This window comes from Agelaius tricolor, unplaced genomic scaffold, assembly GCF_023055355.1.
Source record: "Agelaius tricolor isolate 1412-34295 unplaced genomic scaffold, bAgeTri1.0.p SCAF_42, whole genome shotgun sequence".
NCBI classification, from domain to species: Eukaryota; Metazoa; Chordata; class Aves; order Passeriformes; family Icteridae; genus Agelaius; species Agelaius tricolor.
The window spans coordinates 2,198,363-2,217,703 of record NW_027269302.1 but is presented as its reverse complement, the minus strand read 5'-3'; the positions used below and the strand labels follow the sequence as shown (position 1 = coordinate 2,217,703).

Here is a 19,341-nt window from a genome sequence, read left to right as displayed (position 1 = left end):
CATTCCCGAGTTCCGGGGTTCAAGGGGTCCTGGTGCCTGAAAATTGAGGTTTAGGGGGTCCCGGTGCCGGGTAAGGGGATGTAGTGGATCCCGGTGCCCAGAACTTGGGGTTCAGGGCGGTTTCCCTGCCCGGGAATGGGGGCTCAGGGGGTTCCAGGCTGCAGATAAGGGGGTGCAGGGGTTATCGGGGCTGAGGAAGGGGGTACAGGGGGGGTCCCAGTGCCCCGAAATGAACGTTCAAGGGGGCTCTCTTGACCCCCTGGAACCCCAGGGGACCCTCCGGGATCCCCTGGAACCCCTTCCAGGAAGCGCCGGGAATGAAGAACTGGGGGGACACCGAAATTTGGGAGATCTGGGGGTCCAAAAGCCGAGGAAAAGGGCGGGTCTGGGGTCTGGGAAGGACGAGGTGGCCGGGAATGGGCGTGCAGGGCGTCCCAGAGCACTGACGGGGGTGTGGGGGGATCCTAGGCCCGGATTAGGGGGGGCATGGGGGTCCCAGTGCCCAAAAATTGGGGTTCAGGGGGTTCCCGTGCCGGGGAATGCGGGTTCGGGGGGAGTTTCCCTCCAGGAATTTGGGATTCAAGGGGGTCCTGGTGGCCGGGAATTGCGGTTCCGGGGGCGTCGGTGACCAGAAATGGGGATTCAGGGGGGTCCTGGGGCCACATGAGGGGGTACAGGGCGGTGCCAATGCTGGGCAAGGGGGTACAGGGGGGTCCCTGTGCCCAGAAATGGGCGCTCAAGGGGGTCCGCGTGCTCAGGAATGGGGGTTCAGGGGGGTCCCGGTGCTGAAAAAGGGTGCTGAGGGGGTCACAGGACCGAAAATGGGGGTTCAGGGGAGTCCCGGTACCCGGGAATGGAGGTTTAGGGAGTTCCCGGTGCCCAGGAATTGCGGTTCAGGGGGGTCCCGGTGAACAGAAATGGAGGTTCAGGGGATCTCGGTGCCAGATGAGGGGGTACAGGGGGCTCCCGGTGCTGGGGAAGTGGAGTGAGGGGGGGTGACATGACCCAAAATGGGGGTTCAGGAGGGTTCCCCTGCCCGGGAATGGAAGATCAAGGGGGTCCCGGTGCCCGGGAATTGCGGTTCAGGGGGGTCCCGGTTTCGGGGGGTCCCACTCACCTTTGGTCGCGGCCCCCGGGTCCCCCAGGAGCCCCAGGAGCCCCCGGAGCACCCCCAGCCCCAGCGCTGGGGCCATCGCAGCCGTCCCCGATCGCGGCTGCAGAGACGCGAAAGCGAAAGTGCCCGAGGGAGCGCGGGGGGAGGGGGAAAGGGCGAATTCCAGGGAATTCACCTGGATCCCCTCCTGGCACCCCTCTGGATCCCTCGGGGATCCGTCTGGGACCCTCCAGGGCCGCGCCCTGCGGGACCCCCGGGCCGGGCTCTGCTGAACTCCCGGCCCTGCGCTCAAACTCTGCCCGGACCCCGCTGGGCTCGGCCCAAAGCCGGGCAAGCAGCGGGAGCAGCGGAGCCAATTTTTGCTGCGGGTGCGGGTCCCACCCCCGGCGGAGCAGGGCTGGGCGCTGGGACCCGATCCCTGATTCCCAATCTCCTTCTCTCTCGCTCTCTCTCTCTCTGCTGTTCTCTCCCTTTCCTTTGGGGGATCATAAATCCCAGAGCGGCCGCAGAGCCCCGTGCCCAGGCCGGGTTTCCCAGCAAAGGGAGGCTGGGGCTGAGGTGCCCCGGGCTGGCCGGGAATGGGGGCCCGGGGCTCCCTGGGCTCACGGAAATGGGGGATCCAGAGGCTGGGAGAGGAGGATACCCGGGAAAGGGGGTGCAGGGGGGTGTTGGGGCAGGATAAGGGGGTGCAGAGGGGGGTCCCAGTGCCCGGGAATGGGGTTGGGAGGGGGGGGTGGGCAGCAGCTGCTGGAGAGAGACTGGGACAGACTGGAATGGACTGGGACAGACTGGGAAAAGAACCCTCTGGGAGCAGAACTGAGGCAGCAGAGATCATACTGGGATATACTGGGACCACACTGAGGGCTACTGGGAACATGCAGGGGACAATTGAGATTGGACTGGGAGGGACTGGGAATGGTTTGGATCATCCTGGGACTGACTGGAATCATACTGGGAGTGATCAGATCTGTAGTAGGGGTGAAGAAGAGAAACTGGAATAATGCAGGGAGCAACTGGGATCATACTGGGAGCAGCTGCCCCATGCTGGGGTCATACTGGGATCATACTGGGACTGATGGGGTGACACTTGGAGTGACTGGCATAGTACTGGGAGTGTCTGGGAGTAACTGGGATCAAACTGGAGGTGACTGGACTTATACTGGCAGCAACTGGGACCACAGCGGGGGCAAATGGCATCGGGTAAGGTGTGACCGGGCTCATACTGGAAGTGCCTGGGGCCACACTGGGCTCTTCCTGAGAGGGACTGAGAGTGAAAGGAACCATACAGGGCATGACTGGGAGCCGCTGGGACCGTGTCGGGGGCAACTGGGATCCTACCGGGAGTGATTTGGACCATACTGGGAGTGACCGGGAGCCACCGGTGAGGCGGCGGCGGAGCTGGGAGGCGGCCGCAGCGCAGGTGGGAGCCGCGCTGGGTTGTGCGGGGGCTCGGGGCTCGCTGCGGGCCTCGGGGGCGGCAGGGGGCTCAGGCGGGTTCCTTGTGCCGTGTCCGGCCCGTGGTGCCGCTGCCGTGAGGGCGCTGCGGGAGCGGCTGCCCGCGGTCTCCTTGCGGCCGCTGCCTCGGCAGGAGCCGCTGCCGGAGCAGCGCTGGCTCGGCCCGGTTCCTGTGGCTGGCACAGGGGCGGCTGCCCCGTGCCCGGGGCTGTGCGGGGAAATTCACGTGGCCGGAGGTTTCCGTGCCCCGAGGAGACAGAGGAGTCCTGTACAAGTGACTTTATTGCTGAGCAGAGGGAGAGGCCGTGGGGCATTTGCCGTGCGCTCGCTGCCATTGTTGTAGTTCGCAGCCTCCTTTTTATCCTCATTTTCCCGGCTCATCTCCCTCTCCCTTTGCCCACTGGCTGAGGTACTTGGAAGGTTCAGACCTCCCGATCTGCCAACTGCACGTCCTCGTTAATGTGCACCCCCACTTTTGTAGAACAGCCGATATTCACGGCTCTGTTAAGTCTTTTTTGTTCTCGACGTTCAGGAATTTAGCGGGACTTTCTGTGAGCAGCAGTCCATGTTAATTAATAACATTTATTGAAGCTGGTGGTTTCGCCCGTTACTTCCTTATCTACAAGTCCCTGGCCCCCGCTCAGCTGCTGAATGAGCTGCACTCTCAAGGTGTGGAGCATGGTAAAAAGGTGAGAGGTGCTGTAGCACATCAGAGCAGAAGCAGCATTCGTTTAACCCATGGTCTGCCAGGGAACCACAAAACCATGTCCCATTCCCATCCTTTCCACGTTTGGACTGGTACATGAGCTGCTTTTTTGTTTCCTTTGTTATCTGTTTCACCACTTTGGCTTTGTCATCTATTTGCCAAGACCAGTTTGAGTCATTTGATTTTCCACAAACTCCTCTTTTCTCTGCTAACAGATGATCTGATCCCATCCCATGGTGAAATGTTGTGTTCCTCATTTCAGTGGATTGCTCAGCAGGAAGGTCAGGAGCTGGAGCTGTCTGGTTGGTTATTCCGAGGGCAGCTTGTAATCTAATGGTGCCATTGAAATGAGAAATGGGTTCTGTGGCTCCTGATATGAATTGGTTTGGGTTCCCAGGGGCTGGTCCATGGTGTTGTAGGATTTGTTCTGCTGGCCGTTCATCTTCTCCCCATCTTTGGCCGCTCTCTCCAGCCAGGGCTGCATCAATTGACCATTTGTCTCTAATTAAATCATCAAATACTTGGATTCCCAACTGATTTCCCGGAACTTGTGGTAGCAAGAACATCTCAGTGCTCTAATCCACCCCATATAATATAGACAGTGACAGCACACGTTGGAGTGGGCAGAGGGATGATTCCCCCCATTTATTTATAGTGAAGTTTTCCCAACATTCTCCATTTGCTGTTTCCCTGTGCAGCTTCACCCGTTTCTCTTGCAGGGTCAGATATCCTCACCCCGGGCTCTGCCTTGAGCTGTGCAAATTCCATCAGTGCAAGCAGGCAGAGCTCGGGGTGAGGGGCAGGGGGAACCAGCCCAATTCCTGCCCCAGGCAAGAGACCCAGGTACATTGGCCAGGCTTTGCCCCAGCAGGGTTCATTTGCATTCCTAAAGCTCCTCTCCAGGCTGACTAGAACCAAAGCTTCTCTTCCAGGGCTGCCATCTGGTGAGTCACATGTGGCCCCCCGGAATCTGCTTTTTTTAAGAAAAGTATTAACTATTTAAGAGTTAAAAGTATCACGGTTAAAGCTCTTCAGTTTTGCAAAATGCAACATAAAGGCGAACATGGAAAAACCCAGACCAAAAATTGATTCTCACCCTTCTGTCCCAAACCTACCTGACAATATAAAGTAGGATTATTATAAAAAATGTTTCTCATGTTGTAATCTGTTGCCGTTAGGCCTAGCGACCTGGTTCAGGAGGTCCGGCACGGTGACCCAAGGCCCAGGGTCACTCGGTCCAATGCTACATACACCAATGTGGTGGACAGCAAAATGGCGTTTATTGAGGGGTCTCAGGGGGTATTTATGGTTTGGGCAGTCTGTGTCATTTCCCTCTGCTCATGTCCGGCCGGGTGTGGCTGGGTACAGAGCAAAGGTCAGACTGCAGGGTGAGGGGGAGCTTCTTATCTACCCATACAGCCCGAGATCTTCCGCACGCAAGTCCCTAGCTCTCCACATTTCCCCCCCCCTCATGATTAGTAAAAATCTTATAAAGTTATAAAATGTAAAGGTTACAAAATTTCATGGGTTAGTAGAATTAGCGTAAAATCGTAAGTGTGTTAGTAAGTGGCACGCCTTAGAGTAATTGTCGGCGCTCAAGAAACAAAATGTTAGCCGTTTCCAAACGCCTTTTAACAAATAGCACCAGTTTGTTTAACATGCAAGGCCCAAAGATTAGGGTTAGTAAGATTATAGTGACTGGGCCTATGAGGGTAGAAATCAGGGTGGTGAGCCATGGAGACCGGTTGAACCACGACTCGAACCAGCCCTGTTGAGCTTCTCTATCTGCTTTCCTTAGGTTTAGCCGATTTCTCAGTTCGGCCATGGAGTCTCTGACGACTCCGGTGTGGTCTGCATAAAAGCAGCATTCCTCTTTCAAGGCAGCACACAGGCCCCCTTGCTGCATGAATAAGAGGTCCAGTCCTCTCCTGTTTTGGAGGACAACCTCTGAGAATGAGGAAAGGGATTTTTCCAGGGAAGAGATGGATTTCTCGATCCTTTGCAAGTCCTCATCAACTGTCATCTGCAGTTGTGCCAGTCCCTGATGTTGTGTTGTAAGGGCCGAGATGCCTGTGGCAGCGCCGGTAGCTCCTAAACCGAGGAGCATTGCGATGGTGATGCCTGTTATCACCTCTCGTTTGTAGAGCCGGTTGGGTTCCTCGAGCAAGCGGTACACCTCCTCTTCCTGGAGATACAGGACTCTGGGGACAATTAGAACTTTGGTTGTCCCGGAAACAGGTCGGTAATGCGAAGCACGAAGGACGGGGCGTTTGGCGTGATGATGTCTCTGAGCATCTTGTCACCAGTAAGATGTTGCATGACCCACCTGAAGGGCTGATGAGGGTAGTAGTCTGGGCTGGCTTGCCCTCTGGCAACAAGCCCCAACAGCAAAATTACACAGAAACACCGTTGTTGCTTTAACTTTGATGGCGCGAGCTTCTCAGGTGATGTCGGGTTGCTCGTTGGCCTCTCTCTCTTTTCCAGTAGTGGGGAATATGAGGTTCGGGGACGTCCAATGATCCAGTCCTGCAAACAAAGTCTCACAATTCTCATGAGTTTCTCTATGAAGGTCTGGTTTGATAGATTTGAGTGGACACCATTTAATGTCCCCGTCCTTTTTGACAGCCGCATATCCCCGCCCCGTGAGCACCAATCTCCAACCCTGTTCCCACTCCCCTAGTTCATTTTTGATCACCACCCGTGGGCCTTCCTCTAGCGCCCGAGTGGCCCAGTGTCTCTGAGCAGGACTGTTTGTTTCGTCCCCCCTAGGGAATTGATTTAACGCTAGCAGCGCAGTTGCCAGCATGCGCGCCTGGTCACCCGGGGGAATGGCATTGGTGAAGCCTTCTGCCTTTGCTAGCACTTCCAGCTTAGTTTTCAGAGTCTGGTTTGCTCTTTCGACGATGGCTTGCCCGGTGCTGTTGTGTGGGATGCCATGCACCAAGGCGATGTTCCATTTCGAGGCGAATGCTTGGACTACCTTTGAGATGAAGTTTGGGCCGTTATCTGTTTTGATCTGTTTTGGAACTCCAAGCCATGCCATGGCTGTTAGCCAATGTTGGATGGTCGCTTTGGAATCGGTCTTGAGATGCTGTGTGGCCACGATCATGCCGCTGTACGTATCTACGGTAACCGCGAGCCACGCTCAGGGTTTCAACAGCTGGCATTGTGTAAAGTCTGTTTGCCATATTTCTGAGGCTTTGAGGCCTCTGGGGTTGACGCCACTCGACCACAGTGGCGACTTCTGGCAGTGGGGGCACGTAGCGACGACGTGCTTTGCGTCCACAGTAGAAATCCCGCACCTTTTCGCAAGCGCTTTAGCTCCGATGTGAAGGGATTCGTGCAACTGACGAGCTTCTTTCAGTGTCCATACGCCCTTTGCGGCGGCGTCAGCCTTGTCGTTGCCTATTTGGTAGAATCCCTTGACCGGGTCGTGGCTGTTGACGTGGATGACTGATATGGTGCCTTTCCGTGAATAGAGTGCTTCCTCCAGCATCGTTGCCACTGTGGACACTGACACACCTGGTCCGGACATGGCTAGGCAGAGCTTGGCCACAAATATGGAATCAGTCACAATGTTAATGTGTTCTTCTGGGAACAGTCCGCACGCTAGCACTACAGCTGCTGCTTCAAGCTGTTGGACCGAAAGCGTGGGGTCGGTTGCCTTGACACATTGCCACTGTTCTCCTGACTGCCATACTGCCGCCGCGGTGGAGGTCTGTGATGATGCGTCTGTGAAGATGGTTGGTCCCGCCCGCGGTCGGTCAAGTACTTTTGGTGGGAGGTCGATATCGATGACCGTGAGCAGCCGAGTCCAAGGGGGTTTTTCCGCGTAGCGAATCTCTCCTCCAAAGCCTGTAAGGGCCATGGCTAGATATTCCGATATTGTTGTTGACTGCGCAGAGAGCTGTTTGCGGAGAGGCAAGCTTATCCTGGAAGGTTCGATGCCCAGATGTCTTAGGGCGAGTTTCCTGCCTTTCATGATGAGGCTGCAGAGGCACTCAACTCCCGGGGAAAAGGCACGCGACGGTTTCCCCAAGACCACCCATAGTATTGGTTGGGCCTTGTCAGGGGGTCCTTGGGCTAAGGCTCCCACTCCCCCCTTTTTTGTGAAGTGGACATACAGATCGACTGGAGCACTTGAGTCCCATCTGGCGAGCATGCTCTCTGACATCTGACGTTCGATGAAGTTGAGCGAGCTTACCGCTGCCGGTGTCAGGGTTTTTTGCTCCCATGGGTTCTTCCCTTTCAAGAGGTCATTCAGAGGGTCCATGACCTCGGGAGGAATCAGGACGATGTTGCGGAGCCACTGTAAGGACCCTACCAGCTGTTGCATGTCGTGGAGCGTCTTGATGTCTCGGCGGATTTTCATCTGGGGAGGAGTTATGTAGGAGCTTGTGATTCCCACTCCTAGGAAGGTCACGCACGGTCCCCTTTTTATTTTTGCACTCGCTACCTCAAAGCCATTTGTCCTTAGGGTCTCGGAGATGGTAGACACCAGCTGGTCCACTTGTCTCATGGATGGTGCGGCGATCAGGATGTCATCCATGTACTGCACGATGGTTACAGTTGGATTGCTCTGCCGGACTGGTGCTAGCGCTCGGTCCACGGTGATCTGGCAGATGGTCGGGGAGTTGAGCATTCCTTGTGGAAGCATCCTCCATTGGAAGCGTAGGTTGGGCCGCTGGCTGTTCGGGAAGACGATGGAGAAGGCGAAACGCTCCTTGTCGTCTTCGTGCAGGGGAATAGAAAAGAAGCAGTCTTTGATGTCGAGCACTGCACAGGGTTGTCCTTTCGGTATCACAGAGTTCATGGGCAGCGAAGTCTGCACAGGGCCCATAGGCTGGATTCTCTTGTTCACTTCTCGCAAGTCGTGCAGGAGTCGAAAGCCTTCACCAGATCGCTTAGGTATTACGAAGATAGGAGTGTTCCATGGACTCGTGGAGGGTTCTATATGATTCTTGTGTAATTCTCACGGCTAACTAACTCAATGAGGGCAGTCATTCGAGGCGTTGACAAGGGCCACTGTTCGACCCACACTGGGTCGGCTGATTTCCAAGTCAGCTTGATGGGCAATGGCGGGTACGCGACAGTGGCCCTTAGAATAAATTTGTCACCCTAACATCCAGCAGGGCTAGGGCATCCCTCCCTAGCAAGGGTGGGCAGTCCGACATCACATATACGGTGAGGGTGATAGTTCTTCCCGGTCCTCTCTCGGTGCAGAGGGTTATTGCCACTGGTTGGGTGCTCTTGTGGGCTCGGGACAGCCCTCCAACTCCGCCCACCATGGAGGCTACTTCTAGCTTCCATGGTCGAGGCCAATGTATGTCTGGGATGACGGTGACATCTGACCCTGTGTCCACCCAAAAGGGAAGGCAGATGGCCGAGTCGTCGGAGCTGTTGTGGAGACGACACACTGCCCACACGATCAGTGGGTGTTTCCCCACCTTCGCGGCGAAGGCCACCCATGGGTCCCGTTCCCATGCTTTCATGGCCAAAGCCACCCAGGGGCCTCGGCCCCAGGGAGCCGTTCTTGGTATTCCTGAGGTGCAGATGGGTTCGATTGAGCCATTGGCTGGGCGACAAAGTTGGTCATTCCCTGAGAGGGTGGTGGTGGTGGGCATGAAAGCCCTGTGCCCCATTGGGGGTTGCTGTAGCTGGGCCGCTGCATGTTCCAGGTGGGAGGAGGCTGGATATGGCCCGGCTGCCCCCTCCCTCTCCCGTTTCCCTGATGCCTGGATCTGCATTCCTTAGCTAAATGCCCTTTCTTTCCACATGCCCAGCATGGTCCCCTAGGTCTCCCCTGGCGTGGTGGAGCAGCTGCTGGTGGGCGCCCTGACTGGGGGCAGTTTGTTGCCACGTGCCCAGCTTGGCCACACTTAAAGCATGCCATGACACTCGTTATTGCAGTGTGAACTGCTGCCTGAATGGGAGCTAGGTGTTCTTCCTTTGCAACGTGTCTGATCATGGCAGCTAGATTAGACCCTTGCGGCAGTGATCTTAAAATGTCCCTGGTGGCTGAGTTGCATTGCTGGCGTAGGCACTCTGCCAGCACAGGACCCTTTGCCTCTGAGGGTAATGTTGAGGAGTCCAAGGCAGCCTGTAAACGATCCACAAACTGAGTGAAGCTTTCACTCTCACTCTGCTTTATTGTGGACCAAGGCGACGGTTTGGCTATTACTTTGGAAGCAACACGGATGGCTTCTCGGGCAGCACGGGTTGTTGTCATAACCTCATGTGCCTGCAAGCCCTCAGCCTGTGCCTGAGGGGTGATCATTGTAGGGTCTGTGCCCATTAGCCTCTGTATGCTGGAGCCGTGCAGTGGATGGTCTGCCCCTGTTACCAGGGCCAGCTGCTTAATACAGTTATCCTCCCATTCCTGCTTAAAAACGATCATCCCTGCCCCATAAAAAATCATTCTGCAAGTCTGCTTAATATCAAAAGGTAACATGTCATCCCCTCCAAAAACGCTGTCAATGAGTGTGGAAACCATGGCAGAATTAATTCCCCTATCTGCAATTGCTTTAATAATTGCCTGCACGTCTTTCGGGTTTACTGGGGAATAGGTCCTTTGATTCCCGCCGGCTCCCCCCACCCGAACCGGTAACACCAGTTTCGCCGACGGAGTCCATTCAGCACACGCTATTTTTATTTTCCGCCAGTCTGTAAGCGGAGTTCGATCTTTCTCCGGTATCCCCTTCACCCATGCAGGAGCGCTGTGGCTAGTGACCTTGTATGCTGCTGCTCTCCTTCTGTTAAAACCCGAATCCGAGTCGGAACTCCCCAATCCCCTCTCGAGCTCGGAGCTCGAGTCCGAGTCCGAGTCGGAAGTCGACTGCCCGGACGTTTCCGGGCTGCTCTGCCTTTTTCTCGGGCTCCGACCCCGCCCCTTCTTGTGGGGGTCGGGCCGTTCCCTCCCCCTGGGGTCCCCCCGCCTCCTACTGGGGGAGGTCCTTGCCCTATAAGGACCTAAAGTGAACTGAGCGCTCTGATTGGCCTTACGCTCCTCCGCGGGGGCCGCCCCATCCCCCCGCTTGCCCGCGCATGCGTTGTTAAGCAGGCTGACTGCATTTCCGCCCGCCGTGTTTTCCTTTCCGCCCTGAACACGCGGTTCGGCGCCATTTTCAAACGGATATGGAGGGGGTGCGCTTTTATCCACCCCTTTGGGGTCCGGCAATTTCGCCGCCTCCAGCGCTTCTTCCATTAACCCCCGCCAAAACGCCCGCGCGTGTTCCCCCCCGATGGTAAGGCGATCTGCTCGGGGGAATCCGGCGCTCGCGGTTCCGCGGTGCCGATCTGATCGAAGCCCTCTGCGGTCTGCGTTGCCGCGCTCACCCCTAACTGCGGCGCGGCTAATAACCAAGCCTGCGCGGCTTTCCAGGTCTCCTGTTCTTCTCTAGCTTTCTGCAGAGCCTGCACGACTCTGCCCCATGACTTTAGAGCTTTCCCTGAGCCTGAGGAAATAGTCTCCTCAGCTAAAACCTTCGTACAAGTATCCCACATCTCCGGATGGAGAATATCCACCGGGCTGTCTATCGCCCCCAGCTTAATAAGTCTCGGTATAGCAAGACATAAATCTTTTAGCTTACAATCAATCCCCCATTGAGCATGCATCTGAGTTACGACCTTCGCTATGGCTTCCATGGTCCACGCTGGTCCGGGGGCGTCCCCCCCGCTGCACTAGGCCTGCTGTGCAGCCGCCGGTCCCCTGTCCAGGCGAAATCCCGAACTCCGGGCGCTGCAATTTTCCCGGGTTTCGGCACCAGATGTTGCCGTTAGGCCTAGCGACCTGGTTCGGGAGGTCCGGCACGGTGACCCAAGGCCCAGGGTCACTCGGTCCAATGCTACATACACCAATGTGGTGGACAGCAAAATGGTGTTTATTGAGGGGTCTCAGGGGGTATTTATGGTTTGGGCAGTCTGTGTCATTTCCCTCTACTCATGTCCGGCCGGGTGTGGCTGGGTACAGAGCAAAGGTCAGACTGCAGGGTGAGGGGGAGCTTCTTATCTACCCATACAGCCCGAGATCTTCCGCACGCAAGTCCCTAGCTCTCCACAGTAATCTTATCACTGAAACTGTAGGGAAAACAAAAACTCTCCAAGAATCTCTTTCATGTGAGAGAGTCAAGGCATTGCTTGGTTCTGGCCAGGATGTGCAACAGAAATACTTTCATCCACACATAGCCCGGCTGTGCAGGAAAAATCATTCCATGACATGTCAGTTTTACTCGATTTTTCCTAAACTTTATGTAGTCTGAACCAATCTAAATCCACTGCTTTAATGTTCATTGCTTCCAAGTCGTGTAAGTTTTTAGTGTTTGGTTTCCTTTTAGACTCGGATTTCTTCCCCTCTGCTGTGAATTCAGTCCACACTCCTGGATTTCCTTCTCAGCCTTTTCCAGACCAGGTGTCTCCAGCTGTGCCCGGGGCAGTGTCTGGGGTAGCTGTTGGTTGCTGTTTGCTGCGGGGCGTTGATGTTTTGTTGCTGGTCGTTATCTCTGTGGGTGTCTTTTGGGCTATTCCCAGTCTGTTCGGATGTTAAACTCGTCTCCATTGAGTGGTGGAGATGAGTTTAACATCCGAACAGACTGGGAACACCTTAAATAAAACCTTTAAAATTTCTTTCCCAAAGGCAAACCTTTGAGTAGAGAAACCTTTCTGAGCAGAGAAATAAGATTTAAAAGAACCAGAATGGGTACATTTTGCAGCAATGCAGTCGCAGGCAGCCCAGAGTGTGGGTGTGAGTGAGCCCCAGGGTGGAATTGTGCCGCGGTGCTCCCCAGCAGCTGTGGCAGTGCAGGCCCAGCCAGCGCTGGAGCTGCAGCAGCGGCAGCGAGGCTTGGCCGCAGTGGCTGGAGGTGCCAGGGGAGGGTGGCCAGGATTCCCGAGGGTTTGAGCAGAGGATCTGTGGGCAGGCCCAGGGGCTTGGCCCGCTGTGGAGCCCTGGCTGCTGCTGCGTTGCCTTCAGGGCAGGCTCAGGGCGGCTCCCATGGTCCTGCTGCGGGCGGGAAGTGCAAATCTCCGGGGCTTCAGAGCCCCTGAGGCCAGGCTGAGGGGTCCCCCGTGCTCAGCTGTGCTGGCGGCTGTTTCTGGCCTCAGGGACACTTGGCGTGGGCCCCTTGGCCACCAATGGTGCTGCTTTGCACTCCTTAGGCAGGAGCCGATGGCCTGGCTGGGTGTTGGCAACAGCAAAGTCCCAGGGCAGGCTCTGTGCCAGCCCAGCTTCCTGGGGGAGAGATTCCACAGGAGACAGGATCCTGGCTACAGCCTGCCTTAAATTTACATCCCTTATTTCCACCCTGCACTAGGTGGAGAATTGCCCAGGTAAGGAATTCCAGACATGAATTCCAAGGGAGATAATTGAATATCTGCCTTGGGTCTGGCTCTTTTCCTTGCCAAGGCCAATGGCAAAAGCTGTACCCATGGCATCTTGGTTTCCATCTCCGGCTTCCAAAGGTGTTTCTTTATTTCCCCATTCATTCTTTCTACCCAACCCGAGCTCTGGGCTTGCCAGGGGTTATGGAGGTCCCATTGTATTCCTAAAGCTGCCATAACCCCCTGAAGGGTCTTTCCTGTAAAATGAGTTCCCCATCTGAATCTATTGCTTCCACAATCCATTATCTTTGAATTATTTGTTTTAGCAATAGGTTAATAAGTGATCCAGTGCTTGCTGAAGCAGTCAGAATTGCTTTTGCCCCCTGTTAGGTGCCATGGTGTCAGCAGAAGATTTTGAAGCCTTCCTGCTCAGGGCATTTCAGTGCCAGGCTCTTACAAGCACCCACAGCTCTGCGGGTTGAGCTGAGCATGGGGCGGTGACCTGCGCTTTGTCTGATTCCCCTTCCTTAATAACAGCCTGTCTTGTAGCTCTTTTCCCTTCTGCTGCCCTTGCAGAGCCATCCACAAACACATTGTCTCCCTCAGGCCAGGGAATGTCCCATCAATCTCTCCCAGCCTGGCTCGGGAGCTCTGTCCCTTGAGTGCAGTCCTGGGTTCCTTGCCAGCCCCTCTCCAGGCTGTTCAAACAGGAGGCTGGGTTAAACCCTTGCCCTGTCCTCAGTTCTGAATCCTCCTGTGCCACTGAACAAGTTTCATACTGTAATCACCGAGCCCTGCTCATCCATTTAGAGGCTCTTTTGGTTGTCAAAGCTTTAACTTGCTGCCAGACTTGAACTCTAGGAGATCCTCCTGTTGTCATCAGTTTTCAGCCTCTGCTCCCACGGAAGCTGTGGCTGCACAATTCTGCAGACAATGAGGCTGCTCTCTGGCCACTGGGTTAAACATTTTAGCACAAGAATTCCTTTGGCAAGACCCTGTTTAACGTCCACCTATAATTCAAATTCTTTTTCCCTGTCTGGAAGGCCCAGGCCACTCGCCTCAGTTAATCTTAATTTTAACACTTGAAAATTCTGTGTTTCCTCCTTGTGTCCATCCATCCAGTTTGTTGACTGGCAAGATAGGAGTGTTGTAGGGAGACATCCTTGGCTCCAAAAGCCCTGCCTTTAACAGGGACTCAATACCAGGCTGTGAGCCCTTCCTTCCCTCTCTTGGAACAGGGTATTGCTTGTCCTGGTTGCTTTAATTTGTAGAGGCTCCATATCTAATTTTCTGTATTTCCCTGGGGCTGCCCACACTTCTGGGTTCACTTCAGCATAGGCCTTGTCACACTTTTGACACAGAGGTACAACAGAACTAGCCTCTGTATCCCTTTTTACAGTATTAAAATCCAGCTCTCAAACTCCTTCCTAGTTAATTACAATCACAGGAGGAAGAAAAAGAAATTCATTTATTTCAAACCTATCCCCCACAGCTTCTAATAGTGGTTGAACAAATCATACCTGCTCATCTTTCCCACTCATTCCCCTAAAAATTAAAATATTCCTTTACTATTTTCCCCTTTAGGTCTAAGATTCAGAGCAGATTGAGAGGCCCCTGTGTCCATCAGAAAATGCCTCCTCTCAATGCAGACCCACCTGAATGTTCTCAAGGGCTCCAGTGTGGAGGGTCCCTGGTGTGATGGGAGCTGTGTCAGCCCTGCCAATCCATGTCCATCACAGCGTGGACTTGCTGGTCCTGAGGGTGCTGCTGTCTCTGCTTGCAGTGTCCTTGTGCCCTGCAGCCGGAGCCCTGATTCCTTGCCAGGGGCTGTTTGGGTGGGCTGTGCCCTGCCGAGGAGGGCAATGCCTCTGCCGGGTGCTTGTGGCCGAGCCGTGCCCTGGGTGCTGGGGCCCCCTTGGGCCCTGGGGCTGATCCCTCAGGGGCTGTAGGAGCTCTGCCCTGGCCTTTGCCTTCAGCTTGGCCTTTTGCTGCTCCCTTCTTGCATTCACCTGCTGGGCCTTTGTGCCCAAGTGCTGCAGGGCCTTCTTCTGCCCCTCCTGCAGCCCCCCTCAGTGCCTGTGGGTGCTTGTCTTGCTTTACAAGACAGGCGTCTGCTTGGGAGGGCAGAAAAAGCCTCTCTTGGAATGGAGAATGCAAACCCCCTCCCTCTTAATTTTTAGGATAGTGAAATCAAGGGGCTCTCAGGCAAAGATATGGGATTAGGAATAACAGTTCTTTACTAGTGTGTATAATATAATAATAGTAGTGTGTATAAACAGCTCCGGCAGTGCCAACAAACAGAGCCCGGAGCCGGTCCCGGCCTTTCGGCTGCGGCGCTTTCCGCTTGGGTGCAGTTCCGGGCACGGCCGGCAGGGGCGCCGGTGGCTCCCGCGGGGCGGGGCAACGCATCCCTGCCATGGGAACCTCTCTTAACGGCAATAGAGCAATCCCTTCATCTAACTCTTTCACTTTTTTACCTTCTGTAGCCTTTCTCCCGTGTTTTGGGAAAGAATTTGGAGAGGGCTGCCTTTTAACTGATCTCCTAGTGTTTCGATAAGGTGCTTCCTGTAGAGAGAGGGATTTTCCCTGAACAGCAGGAGCTGTGGTTACCAAGGGGACGTAACTCAGAGCAGGAGGGGTCAGGGGAGGATATCCCGCCGAGGCTCGGTCGGAGTGTGGGCAGGGTCTGCTGCCGGAATCGCCAGAGGGGGATCTTCCCGTGGAGGCCGAGCCGGAGCGTGGGCAGCCCCCACATGGCTTATGGCGGCTGATCCGGCAGCTCCCGGCAGAGAAAAGGCAGGTGGGAGACCCCGGCAGAAGCAGCGGCGCTGCCCAGCGCAGCTGGCACGGGCAGGGCAGCCGGGGATGGGATGGCTGGGACCCGCCCTCGGTGCGGTCGGCGCGGTGACCTCGGCCCACGCGGCAGGACAGAGCAACCCCATCTTGCCCAGCATGGCCGGCAGAGCGGCCGCGGGCCGGGCAGTGGGGCCAGGGCACACAAATTCACCGCCAGCGCCGGGGCAGGTGGAGCTGCCCTGGGCAGTGAGCCCGCACCTGGGATGGAAACCGGGGCAGGCGGAGCTGAGGCGGGCAGCGAGCCGGGACCCGGGACAGGCGCCTCGGCCGCCAACGGAGGGGGCAAGACCTGCAGAGGATCCCACTCTCTTTCTGACTTTTCCTCTTGTTCCCCTCCCTTTCATTTCCCCTTTTTATTTTCTTGTTTTTTTCCTCGGGTGTTTCTGATACTTCAAAGATTTTTATTCTCCTAAAATCTCCTGTCTAACATATGGCATCTTCTCTTTCTTCTAGATTAAATGGGTTTTTTTCCAAATAAATCCAGAACCTAACAAATCTAAACTTCTGCTTGGATATTTTGAAATGGTCGACGAGCTAACTCATGACCTCCTAATGTTGTTTTTCTCATCACCTTTTTATTTATCCTTTGGCAAATTAAGCATCTTTCTGTGACTTGCTTTGCTACACCAAAAATCCCAGTGCACCCAAAATTCCTTAAAAAATGATCACACAAAGCTTGAGTACGCCAGTGGGGTTTCTGATGCACGTCTTCTAATCTTTTCCTAGTAAGCACATTTTATTAAGTAATTGTCTTCCATGTAGAAGTTTCTATTACTCTGATTTATCTTGTTCATTTCCTATCTTGTTTAATTCTTTTTTCTCGGCTTCCCTAAACTTTGGAATTTCCTGCTTTTCCTCGTTTGGAGTTAATATTAAACTAACTCAGCTCCATTTTCTGCTGCATCCTTAGCTTTGTGATCTGCCCCCAGTTTGCCCAGTTTGCCTCTCCTTTGGCCCGGACCCCTCGGGGGGACATCGGGGGGTGGCGGTGGCGGCTGCCGGCAGAGGCAGCCTGGAGGAGCAGAGCCCTGTGTCCCCCAGGAGGCCAAAGTGGGGAGGCCAGAGAGGGGGGAGCGCCGCCATTGGCGGGAGCCTCAAGAGCCTGGAGAGGGGCAGGGGGGACTCCTTGGAGCCGCTGCAGCGCAGAGCAGAGAATGAGGGGAGAAGGGAGCCCGGGAGCCCAAAGAGCCCCGGCATCCCGAAATGGGGAGAGCCAAGAGGGGGCAGTGCGTCCCCAGAGACGGCCTGGGGGGATCTCGTTGCCCTTGCCTGTGGCACGGAGGCAAATCCCATGCTGTCCTTGTCCTTCCTCGCCCAGAGCAGGAGCTGAGCATGGAGAGCAGGGAGGACAAATGCCCGTGGCAGAACCTGGTGGCAGAGGCCGTTTTGAGCGGCTCCACGGCGCAGGAAGCCAACGGGGAGGAAAAGGCCCGGAGATGCCGCACGAGGAGGGGCTGCAAACGCAGATGGCGGGGATGTGAGGGGGAAAGAGGCAGCCTGGGCCGGGAAGGCGGCCGGAGATGGAGCCAGAGCTCGGAGCTGGTGCTCCATGAGCAGCTCCATGATGGGGAGAAGCCCCACACGTGCGTGGAGTGTGGGAAGAGCTTCAGGTGGAACTCCGTGCTGATCATGCACCAGAGGATCCACACTGGGGAACGGCCCTACGAGTGTGGGGAGTGTGGGAAGAGCTTCAGCCAGAGTTCCAGCCTGATCAGGCACCAGAGGACCCACACTGGGGAGAGGCCCTATGAGTGCTCCGAGTGTGGGAAGAGGTTTCAGACCAGCTCCAGTCTCTTCCAGCACTATCAGAGTCACACAGAGGAGAGGCCCTTCCAATGCCCCGACTGTGGGAAGGGATTCAAGCGCAACTCTGACCTCGTCAAGCACCGGCGCATCCACACAGGGGAGAGGCCCTACGAGTGTGATAAATGCAGGAAGAGGTTTCTGACCAGCTCCAATCTCCTCCTGCACTATCAGAGTCACACAGAGGAGAGGCCCTTCCAATGCACCGACTGCGGGAAGGGATTCAAGTACAACTCCACCCTCGTCACCCACCGGCGCATCCACAGTGGGGAGAGGCCCTACGAGTGTCCCCAGTGTGGGAAGAGCTTCTCCAGGAGCTCTACCTTGACCCGACACCAACGGAGGCACCGGTAAGGGAAGCCCTGCGAGTGCCCCGAGTGCGGGAAGAGCTTCGTGCGCTGCTGCAGCTCCATCCCCCACTGGAGGAGGCACTTTGGGCACAGCCCTGGTCACTCACATTCCCTGTGATCCATGTTGGGAACACTCCTGGCTGTTTGTCCTTTGGTTTGGCCTTAATTTTTTTCTCTTCTCCCTCTCTCTCTACTCCAAAATCCAAGAGGGATGGATCTGTCACCTCAAAACCACTCAAACCCCACTGAACATAACTGAGTCTTAACCCCAAAAGGCTCAATCCTACCTCAAATTCCTTGTTCCCTCCTCAAAAAAACTCAATCCCATGCCAAACTCAATCCATTCCACACCCACCAGGGTGAGATGGGGTTGGAAGGAGATTGGGAGAAGTGGGATCCCAATTTGAAGCAATGGGATGAGGATTGTGTAGGATGTATTTGATAGCAAATAAAACTTTCAGAGTTACTGATTTCTGTCCCGTTCATTTTCAGTCAGTTCTGTTTGCAGAGTGCCACCTTCTCAGCTGATTCAATTCCTATAAAAATCCCATTTTTTAAATCATCTATCCCAAACAATCCAAAAACCAATATTGAAATAAAACCACCCACACACAATTAATCTTTTGAAAATAATTTTAATTTTTCAAGAGTACTTAAGGATGTTATTAAAGTTTAATTGTTTGGTTGAAATGTCTGAGAAATTGTAGTGGTGTTTGGTTTTGTGTTTAGTATATTTGTTATATGAATTGTTTAACTAAGAGGTGTTAGATGGCTTGGTAGTTTCTTTAGATATTTTTATCTAAAGTACATTAGTCATCGAGTTAAAATTTTCAAAAGGTATTTCTTGATATATAATTTGTTTATTTATATGCATTGGTAATATTATAGTAATAGTTATTTTTGGTTTGAGTTAAATCATAGTTGGAGTATTGTAAAGAAGAGTTGAGATTTTTTTTATTATAATTTATTTAATTTCAATTATTTTTTCTTTGTTTATAATTTTATTGCAATTTGTTGAGGGGATAGGAAGGAAGTTCAAGGGCAGGAACATTTTTTCCTGGCTGGGAACTGGAATTCCAGACCCTGGGAGTGTGTGCAGGACCACACAGACTGGGATCAAATATGGGCTGGGATCAAATACGGACTGGGATCCTTTGGATTGGGGCTGCACAGGCTGGGACCATATGGATCAGGACCACACAGACTGGGATCAACTGGACTGGGATCAAATATGGGCTGGGACTGTTTTTTAAAGTAACTTTGTTCTATAGTTTTTATTTCTGTTGTTAATTAAGCTCAGTGAAATAGCTGCTTGTGTTAAACTGCCTGCTTGGATGGGATAACATCCAATGCACACGGGATGAGGACACCTGTACAGATCTGCCAACTATCAGCACTCCCCGTCTGAAGGCAGAGTGCACCAAGGCCCAAAAACTGGAGGTGATAAAGAGAAGGAGCCAAAACCACAGCCAAGAAACACACATGCTCTGAAAAGGCAGACCCAGGGAGGGGCCATGTAAAATCATTCCTGGAATATGTAAAGTAGTTTATGGGTATGCATGAGGGTCTATGAATATGCACCAGGCTGATGTAAGGGGAAAGGTATTTCAGGGTGATGCTGATTCCTTGGTTGTGGCTTTAGTCCATTCTTATCACCTCCAGTTTTTGGGCTTTGGTCCACTCTAACTCTGAGAAATTGAGGTTTTGGGATTTTTAGTATGTTGTGGATGGAAGCAAAATGG

General features: G+C 54.2%; 1 pseudogene; it reads left to right on the top strand.

The window, feature by feature from the left end:
- Positions 1–18,069, top strand: part of LOC139603897 (zinc finger protein 436-like) — a 450,855-nt pseudogene extending 432,786 nt beyond the window's left edge.
- The last annotated feature ends 1,272 nt before the right edge of the window (positions 18,070–19,341 follow it).